At 33.2% G+C, this 10,928-nt stretch overlaps 1 protein-coding gene across 2 annotated transcripts in view; it reads left to right on the top strand.

Moving 5' to 3' along the window:
• The first annotated feature begins 209 nt into the window (after positions 1-209).
• LOC142986159 (uncharacterized) overlaps positions 210-10,928 on the top strand; it is a 35,448-nt gene continuing 24,729 nt past the window's right edge. For both annotated transcript variants that reach the window (XM_076134460.1, XM_076134459.1), the window contains exons 1-2: positions 210-335; positions 4,030-4,075. The gene's annotated coding sequence lies outside the window, so the exon portion shown is untranslated. The remainder of the gene's footprint in view (positions 336-4,029; positions 4,076-10,928) is intronic.

The raw sequence follows: 10,928 nt of genomic DNA, 5'->3' as shown, positions 1-10,928 counted from the left end.
ATCACTCCTTACAAAAATTATTAATCTTATTTGGTTATTTATTAGAGGTAATTGTTTATTGTATTTTATATTTATTATATATAATCATAAAAATGTGAGCAATTTATTTTACAGTTTCACGTGAGTTTAAAAAAACTCATGCTTTTGTCACCTCGGCCTCACCTCGAACTCGAAATGAAGTTTAATTTTGTCATCTTTTTTTAGCGCTGGCAACTCAGATCGGCGTGGGTTTCGATGAATATTTGTTAGCGTGGGTTGATTGTTAATTATTTACATAGATTTTTATTTTATAGTGCACTAATAACGCCACAATTAAATTATAGACCGCAGCATGGGTGAGTTGACAATGTGTTTACGTAAAATTAGAGTCTCGCGTATATATCTTTTGTTATTGATTGATGTCATCTTCGGGGTGGTCTAGAGCCGAGCGATGCTTATTTTTTACGCCTTCGACTATTTGTGCAGGTGCATGAAAAAAAACGTGTTTGATCAAAGGAGTGAGATTTTAGAAGCTTTGCGATGAGTTAGATATTACATTCTAAGATACATATAGTATAATAAATGTGAAGAATAGACTTAACTCGCGCTATAGTGATTGTTTTTGTGCGGGGTAACGAAATCTGATGCTTCATTTCGCGTCTCCGTGGGGCTGTGTACCGCGACAGTTGCTAGTGACGCGAGAACTGCGCTTATAACAAGTTGTATAGGTAGTTATTTTTCAGAAAATGTAGTGAAAAAGTTCTAACAACAGTACAAGTAACTGAGTAGTGAGTAAAAAACTTTTGTTAAATAACTTTTCTTTGTACCTACTATCGTAAGATTAAAATTTGCGGAATGGTTGTAAGAAGTGTTATATTCAATGTATGGGAAATACCACATATTAAAAAGTTTTGTGGCTTGTTGAAACTTGTTGAGAAGTTTAGTGTTTGTTAGTGATTGAATCAGGTTGTCAGTGGCAGGTCATTCGTTGATAAGAGTGCTTCTTGTGGCACTATATTGTCACTTGTAGTGGCAGCCTTATCACTATCATGAAGTAATTGCCACTTGTGTCATGTGTCACTTGTATAAATAATATTCTTTATCAGGGGTCACTATTACTCTGCTCAGTCTCTTCTGCTTATTATATGTTGTGAAATATAGATTTGTTTATGTACTAGGACATTTTGTTCTCCAATGTGGGTGAGCAATGGTATAGGTTTTGTATGGTTATATTCACATTCCATGCCCTTTTTGCTGGTTTCTTGTCACTTTTGAACTAAGTTTAAAGTTATTTACATCTTTAGAACATAATATTTCATAACACTGAAAGCTATTTATAATGAAATATAGTTAATATATATTATTGTCACTAAACAATATGTATATATTTAATAAAACCATTCAATTTCCAAATAACTGAAAATTAAATACATACTTTAACTTCCTATTTCCAGTTGACTGTTTGACAAACATATTTATTGTAGGTATATTTAAATTCAAATGAAGTGAAAATAAATGAAATTTATTAATCTACATTACTTTATGTACACTCATACCTTTTCCCAATGGGGTAGGCAGAGACCAAATTCTTTTAACAGAGGTAAATTAAAATTTTCTTAGAAATAAAGTGACACATGCTATAACAAAGAGGTTTATTTTTATAAATAGTTTTTATTTACTACAAAGTGGTTAAAAGCACAGCCAGCTTAAGATTGCAATGAGTTCATAGGTATATTACTGAGAACTAATATATAAATAATTTAATATTTTATTCATAGTTTTCCTGTTATGAATGAAGGAGTATACTAAATACAATATTTCAATATATATTTAGGTACATTATTTAACTTCTACTTTTCACACTGCACAAAATACTCAAACCACACATTTTTGTTTAAAATATATTAGTTAAATAAATACTGCAAAGCGAATTAAGTTAAAAATATTACCTAAATAATTGCAAATTGCTCTTCTTTGCTAATTTTTGCAGAGCATAACCAGGGCTGAGCGTAATTAAACAGCATAAATACCTAACTATATATACTGATAGAAACAATGACATGATTGGTTTGTTTGTTTTGCATAATATACTGAAAGATTTACTGCCTTACTAACAGCAATAGAAATGATCTCTGAAGTATGCAATCATTGTTTAGGATAATTTTAGAATAACTGAACCAATTTCATAGTTAAGACTAGTTTTACCACTAAAATATTTATCAGTAATATATTAATTTTGGATTTAACTATACTTAGTTGACATCAGAAGTAAAATATTTATGAAATAGTTATTCAATAGTTCATCTGAAAGAGATATAACAGTATTTAGTATTGGTAATACCATATACTTACCAACAAATACAAAGACAAAAATGATTCAAGTGTACCAGTAACTGTGTGTACTTATTACGTTTTATTTCTGATAACCATGTCACTGCACAATGGCTAGTAATGACAAATATTGCATATTGTAAACAAACATTTGTGGCCAGTATATAATTGATTATCAAACAATTAAAAACAAAACAGCTGGCGTCATCACCGAAACGGCCGCATATTTTAATTTTAGACCATTATTATTGTACTGAGTAAACAAAAAATGATAAAACTTGTATATGTATAGATAGATAGACTAGACTGGAAAACTACGGGGGAGGCCTTTGCCCAGCAGTGGGACTATACAGGCTTATATAGCTCAGGCCATGTAATGTTTTTCGTAAACAATGTTGAAATTCTAATTATTGCTGACTGAAACATTTTATTGGGTTCTCATCTATACTAATCTATACTAATATTATAAAGCTGAAGAGTTTGTTTGTTTGATTGTTTGTTTGTTTGTTTGTTTGTTTGAACGCGCTAATCTCAGGAACTACTGGTCCGATCTGAAAAAATATTTCAGTGTTAGATAGACCATTTATCGAGGAAGGCTTTAGGCTATATAACTTCACGCTACGGCCATTAGGAGCGGAGTAGCAACGAAAAATGTTACAAAAACGGGGATTTTTTTTTCATTCTTTCTTATGTGACGCAAGCGAAGTTGCGCGGGTCAGCTAGTTTGATATAAATAACAACGAAAATACGTAACTATGACGTCACTACGCCATATTTCTATACTTAAATGTGTTCTTGACATAATAAAGAGTAACTGATTTGACTGGTAGTCAAGTACCCAATATTGAAATACCATCTGTTTTTATGGTTTTGTTAGAAAACTGCTTAATCTTTGAGATCTTGACCATTTACTTCTAAGAACAATCATGAATTAATTAAATATCAACTGCATAGTGTAATAGGCGACAGAAGATGGTACAGAAAATAATAATTTCTGTGAATTAAATGGTGATTCATACTGGCATACAACAGAACAAAGATTATGCAATTGTATGTTTTGTGAGTTATGCAGTCCAAAGAATGTATGTAACCTACAGTTAAAGATTGAAATGCTTATATAAAAGGCTTTCCTCTAACATTTGTTATAATGAAACTAGTTTTAATAGAAAATTTGACATTTAGAGATAGAATTTTCCTTAATATTCACTCAAATGCTGTGCTTCTGCAATGGCAAACAATTTATTTTACAAGCTGTGCGTTATCACCTCAAAGTTGGACATATATAATTTTATTATCTAAACACAGGTTCCCCACTTCCTATAGTCTACCTTCCCCTTTTCAAGGAAATATTTATTACAGCACACCACTTAACTTATTAGTTATACTTATTTTCAATACTGAAACTGGCTATGGCCTCCCACGACATGCTCCGGCGCTCACTAGGGGGCGGTACCACCCCCGTTGAGAATTACAGTCTAAAATTAATTCAATGTTGTCTCACAATCATACAAAACATAAAATCTGACTTAAAAAACAATAATTACAAGTTATTAAAGATAAATAAAAATGGATTTTCTCTAGTACAACAGCTGATGCGATTACTTGCAAATTGATGAGGATCATAAAACAGACTGAACAAACAAACACACACAATAATTGTTAGGAGAAAAAAAAATCTTTGTCCATTCAACATTTCTAATATTAATATATGTGTTTCAGTAAACGGCCTCTCGAGACTTCAAATTGAAGAGATCTGAATAAAAAGGTCAGTATATTTTTGTATTTTTAGTGCATGTAAATTATTTCTACACCCAAAACAATGGTAATTTTACAAGGATTTCTTCAGAGTTTACATTCAAACTCAAATATATAAATAATTATTTGTTCTTCATAAGAAATATGTGTATTCACTGTCATATTCGTTCTAAAGCATTTTTATCTATTAAAATAGTAAAATTTTGTACTACTGTATATTATTTTTAAAGTAATTTTACAGTCACGCATTTGCAAACTGATATTTTTTATACAAAAAAGACGATCGAAAACGTTAATAAACATATTATTGACGAAACGATACTACGATACGATTTTGGTAATTTCTTTCACACATTTGCTACCAATTTATTAATTCAATCAGCACATATTAACCTTTTCTACTCCACGGACCCATAGGCAAACAGGCACTATTTCAAGGATCACCTAAATGACGGAAAAAGTAGTTTAGGCTAATAAAAAAAAAAACAGGTGGGATGTCTACGACTGACCGAATTTCCATGTATTTTTCTTTTATGTCTCTATAGATTTCATCACTGTATTTTCGACCAAAAAAGCACAAGGTGTTATAAATGTTATTTGATCGACACAATAAAATATTTTGTAATCAATCATTAAGTTTCCCGAGGGCTAAAAAGGCATCTATTTTTACGTTGTTCTCGTGAATCGGTATACTTATAACTCTGATTGAGTCTAAAGTGAGTGGGCATTGTCCTTCAGAGTCTCAAGTATTAACAGCAATAATTATTGCACATATTTTCAAAGAAACTTAATTTTTCTGAGAAATGTCCGTACTAAAACTTTGCAAATAGACAGACGCGATTTACGTTATTGAAAAATGTGAATCTGTTCTGTGGAGGCGCTGAGCGAGCTGATACAACATTCACGGGATTCCTCTCCCTCTAGTTTCAGCATTCTTTAATATTTATTGCACTTATGGTATTTTATCGAGAACATTGGCAATTTGAAATAGTCCGCGTGCCACCGTTGTTCACTACGCGAAGAAGTGTGAATTTTCCGATATACTTGGTGTTTGATATTTTCAGTAACGCGGAGTCTGTGGTGACTAATATGCGCTGATTAATAATGTTATTTTATTGGCGTGTAATAATTCAAATAATTGGTTTGCTATTCATAGTGTCAGTTGTGCTATTGATGTACAAGTGGACTGAATTGACAGTTGTGGAAATCAGTCCACTTGTGTTTTTTTTGTGATCAGCTATCTACGAGTTCGTATGAGTATTGACTTGTTTTAACGATAGGCTGTGGTTGAATCACTATATGCTTAGTTAAGTTACTACTTCTGATTGCAAGGTAGCTAAATCTCTTATTTTTTTAACTACTTACTACTTACTTTTTTCTATATGTATCCATGAATAAAATTAACGCACGAAACCTTAGGACAACGCGCAAGGCGTGATTACTAAATCAGTGGTTCCTAGTATTGAATCGCGTGCCCTGTGTTCGAGGCCTGAGAATGGTTTAGAAACCATAAATAATATAAAATATATTTGTCTGTAAATAGCATTTCCTTAAAGTTTTCTGCTATAGAAACAAAGACGGGTTCCTAGAACGTAAGTCGTCAAGCCAAAATTGAAAGACGTTGTATGCGTAGAGTACTCTCTCTAGTTTTCAATTTAAAACGTTCCGTGTTACTTTCGTATCTCGTAAATGTTCATTAAGTATCTTAGTGACTGGGGCTGCATATTATATTAATTAAGCTGATGCGCTTTTGGTAAAACTTGTACTTTCCAACTTTCCGACTCCGTTTAGCAGCTTAAGACGTCAACAGTGAAGCGGTGCGAAATATTACGTTAGTAAGGCTTGGCCTTTCTAGGTTCTTATCGTGCCTTAAAATATTAATTATCTTATACTCCCAATATTTCGAACAAAAAATGCTGCCACAGTACTACAGCATTATTTTTACACACGTGTAGGTACTTAGGTATAAATTCTAATACGACATTTCATTTAAAACCTGGAAGCCTTACAGACATGCGAACAAAGTTTCACGACAAAAGCTCTCCCGGCTCGGAACGGCTCCTATAAGATTTGAATGAAATGTGGTCCTGTATTAAAACACAATACCTATCTAAGCATTCACGGAAACCACCCCAGTGCTGTATTAAAAACAAACTTTTGCTTCCCACTGAAACTCTGAAAGTCTCGCAATGATTCGTATATGAGTTGGAATGAAAAGCCTTGCCTAATCAGAAATAGTTTTTGTTTCTAATGTCGAAATTTTTGCATATAATTTCGTTACATCCCGACCCCTATTTTAGCCTCTACAAATAGCCAACGTTAGCCTTTATATAAATTAGTTGAAATAATTGGAATGATACAAAAATAGCTCTTCATTAAACCACAAATTAACCCTTTTCTTAGAACGGTCTACGAAAAGATTGTATACCTTTTTACTTTAATATAAAACAACATATATCGATAAGGGTTGTGGCCTCCTTTCTCGCTATAATATCCGCTGCAGGCTTCCTTGCAGCCTCAGTTGCCTTCTGATCGCCGCCCCGAAACGGCGAGGTGGGATCTTATACGCGACGCGACACATCTTAGTACTTTCAAATTATTTCTTGATACATTTCATTTCCCTAATCTATAGAACTGTACACCCAAACCCCGTGCTTTTTGTTTTGTTTTTCTTATTCCGCGTTTTGGTTTTATTTTTAAGTTTTATAAGATTGTGATATTTATTTTTGTTAATGCAATATGTGACATGTTTAATGCACATCTGTTGAATGAGTCATTCGTAGTTTCCTTGAAAATGAACTAATTAAATAAATAAAAAAGATTTTGGAGTAATACTTTATCTTGCGGTGTGCTGAATTAAATTGTTACATCCTGCGCTTAGATTTGGACAATTTTATGAGCAGAGAATTTATCAGTTTGATTCTAATTTAAAGTTTTTATTTTGAACATCGTGTAATATCTATGTATGTAGCGCTGATGATTGGGCAGGCTCTGCTTCGTCGAGTTTAATTACTGACCTAAGGTAAGTGCATGCTGTTACTAAGAGCCCTATCTATACTAATTACGGTTAGTAATTATACTTAAGTGCAAATTATTTACTTTATCGACGATTGGTTATCGAATACAAATAATTATTTATACTTTATAATTAAAATACTTGTAACTTAATGCTGGGTATTTATAACATAATATATGCGTTTTATAAACTTAATTATAAAAATATTTATTTCTTCAAATGTAAGACAACATTACATATTATTCACATTTTCTCTATTTAATGTTTGACTTCGTGTCCGAACGGTTTATTTCACAAATTACAGAACTTCAATCTCTACGATCTAAGTCAGATTTAGAATTGCTCAAATCTGACGAAAAGTGCAACGTTAATGCGGCCCTTAAAATGCGTGATTCTTATACCACGATCAAAGGCGGCAATTCACCAAAATGCAAAATAGCACCGAGATGCTCGCAAATTCGCCGTCACCTATGCTAATGTGATACGGCCCGCACAATGTAGCCGTACAAAGCGAACGTTGATCTATTTACCCACGCTTCAAGATGCATAGGTTCTATAAAGAAAGGCCAATTTTCTTGCACTCAAGTGTCACGACTCGAAAAATAAAGTTAGATGCAGTGTTGATCAAGTACGAAAAATGTTGCCTTTCTTTTATGGAAAGCTCTAACCGAGCATAAAATTGCTTTTTCCTCCTTTATAGAAATGAATTCTAAATCCCTTTGCCACCTAATTAGATAACATTGCTCAGACGTTTTTTCTTCGTCTGCACTTCTGGAAACTGCAAATTAGAAAGTAATTGAGAAAGAAACACTAAAGTCCACCTCTGTCTATCCCTTTGAGGTCGCAGTACCTTATTTGCCATGGAATAATTGAGTTTAAATCCACTGTCCGTAAATTAATTGGATGAACTGACGTTGTGTAGATGTGCCGGTGTGACGGGCACAAAGCTTTTGTGCAATTAGTCGTGTAGCAGAAGCCGTAGGTAAGATGCCACTGAGATGCGACGGACAATCACACACGGCCATTAATTATTCCTAGAAGCAACATGTTAGTGGAAATTGTATATTGTAATAGCATGTCAGTTTATATCGAAGCTCGTGACGTATTGGCAAATAATTATCTAACTGAGAACCAATTATAACGTAAAGCCAGAGCTTGGAGTCTATCAAGTTGGTATATATTAAGTACTTGCGACTGCCCGCGACGTTGCCCGCGTGGACAGTTTTTTTGCGTTACTTTCATCGTTTACTCAGTATAAGCTAGGAAAGCTCAATTTATTTTTCACTGCTGCTCTAATCCTGTTAGTCAAGCGTGATGTAGTATGTATCTTTCCTCAATAAATGGCCTATTCAACACATAAAGACTTTTAAATTCGAACCAATAGTTACAGAAATTAGCGCGTTTAAACAAACATACATACAGATTCTTCAGTTTTATATTGTTAGTATAAATATAGGCATTTCTGTAATAATATTTCTACCACTAAATGCAAAATTGCAAACATATCATTGTCAACAATAAGCGTTTCCGATTCAAATTACATTATTCATCACATTTTTCTTATATTATTACTTAATACTTATATTGACCAAGTACTTACAAGAATTTATGACAAGATGTATATGAGAATGAAATATAATAAGAGGAGTTTGTAAAGATTGTAGAAAGTAGTGTTCTTGGCATTTTGTCTACCCATAGGGATAAGGCGTGTTTTTATGTATCCATCGACTGATGATAATTCTTAATTAATATTAAAGCCTTTCATGACTTAATATGAAAGATTCGTATCGGAACGTATCAAAAGCTGACCGTTTACATGCAATGCAAACCTAATTATCATCGGATTTCATTTCATTTGTCGTATGGTCAGTGGTCAACCTAGTGTCAAAGTTGTTCAAGCCGCCCGAAGGCCTTTGACATGGCTGTTATCTTATTGATAACAACCGGGACCCACTTTTTACGTGCCCTCCGAAGCACGGAGACGCTCAGTTCATACTACTACATACTACTATGCGGCCACCAATCTATGGAATGTCCGCGCCAAGGTTGCTTAACCCACTGATCGTTTACCGACCGGTGAGTGCAACTAGCATTCATCGAAAATTTTGCATTACAGACGTAATTTTCATGGCAAATTTTAAACAATACAAGAACGATTTAATCGTTCAACATTTTGCATTATAAATGACAAGAGCCTTGCTTTTAGCACCTTGTCTTAGAGCTTTTAAAAAATAACGGCTTTTAAAAAATAACCAAGATGTCGGGACCGAGGGAGCTGGGAGCGAAGCTTTATAGCGCTCTTACCTCCCACAACTAAGCAGAAATGCATTAAAATTATATAAAAAACACCCAAGTGCGAGTCGGACTCGCGGACGTAGGATTCCGTACCATCATAGTAAAAAAATCCGAAAGGAACACTTTTTTTGTATCGGAGTCCTCCTTAATATATATATTTTTTTTATTTTTTTGCATTCGTTTTTATAGCTACAAAATAAATGCATAGTTTGTGAAAATTTCAGCTTCCTTACTTTTACGGTTTAATAAGTTGCAGTCATGTGACGGACAGACAGCGGAGGCTAAGTTAAACGGTCCCGTTTTTTACCATTTAGGTACGGAACCTTAAACAATCAGGGAAAGCCATTGCCGCTCATGAAACTTAGAGTAAAATGAATCCTTATCAGAAGCATTCGTTTGCTAGTAAAGAAAAGTATACATAAGTTTAATTATTATTGAGTATTAAAGGTTTAAAAATTACTTAGTCTATTAATAACATTCTGCCCACGACTACCATCCACGTGGGTATGAGCATCTTTTAACTCAAATTATATTCAAATCTATCTTAGACTGCTCTAATAAAACTCTTGAATTTATCAAGCCTACATTTTTGTGTCCACTTAGACGAAAAATCCGGGTATAAATTTACCATCACAATCCGGGTTTAAATTTGCCATCACGCAAGTTAATTGCTTTCAATCTTACAAGTCCAAGTCTTATAGTTGTAAACTCATTGAAACATTTGATTCAGTAGTTTTTACGTAGTTAATGCATTTGTTCTAAGTTTTAAGCATTCGCAACATTAGTAGAATATGGAAAATATTTGCTATATTAAAAAAAAAAATTACCAATTGAGAACCTACTCACTTTTTTAAGTCAGTTAAAAAAGACCTAAATTCCAAATCTATATTTTTTTTAAATCATTCAGTTAAGTATGATTATTGACTTATGACTTTAGTCAACAGAGTAAAGTTCATAGTAATATATACAGGATGGAAAAACATAACAAGTCGTGTAAGGTATTACAGGGAATCCTGAAGAATGACTGAAAGGAAACATCTTAAAATAAATTCAAATGCGGCGTAAGTCATAGGCGGCATATTTCTTATAATTTTCTATATTTTAAATATGTTTTTCTTTTATCAAGCATAAGTAAATAAGTTACATTCATAATATAACACCAGTTATACCCAAAGGTATAGGCAAAGATGTATGAAATACACCCGCGTTTCGCCATTTACCATGTTAATCTCATATAATAGCCTACTAACTCCGGGCTACTATTGAGAAATATTCTTATCTACACAAAAAAACGAAAGCTCTTTGCCCTATCCGGGAATCGAACCTGACACCGTTGCGCGGCAGTCGCATAAACTAACGACCACGCTACAGAAGCAGTCATACTGAAAAGTTTGAAAATAAAAAATCGATGTAAGAAATTATTAACAGGTTAACTAACTTATAATTGTATTCTTTCATTATTTAAATTGCAATAAAAAGTGTATTAGTAAGTTTCTTAAGAATTGATCAACTCCGGGGTCTTCTTTAGTTGTGACATGATATGTTTATATAG

The sequence above is a fragment of the Anticarsia gemmatalis genome, chromosome Z (genome assembly GCF_050436995.1).
Source record: "Anticarsia gemmatalis isolate Benzon Research Colony breed Stoneville strain chromosome Z, ilAntGemm2 primary, whole genome shotgun sequence".
In the NCBI taxonomy this organism is placed as follows: domain Eukaryota; kingdom Metazoa; phylum Arthropoda; class Insecta; order Lepidoptera; family Erebidae; genus Anticarsia; species Anticarsia gemmatalis.
This window is presented reverse-complemented; position numbering and strand designations above follow the sequence as displayed.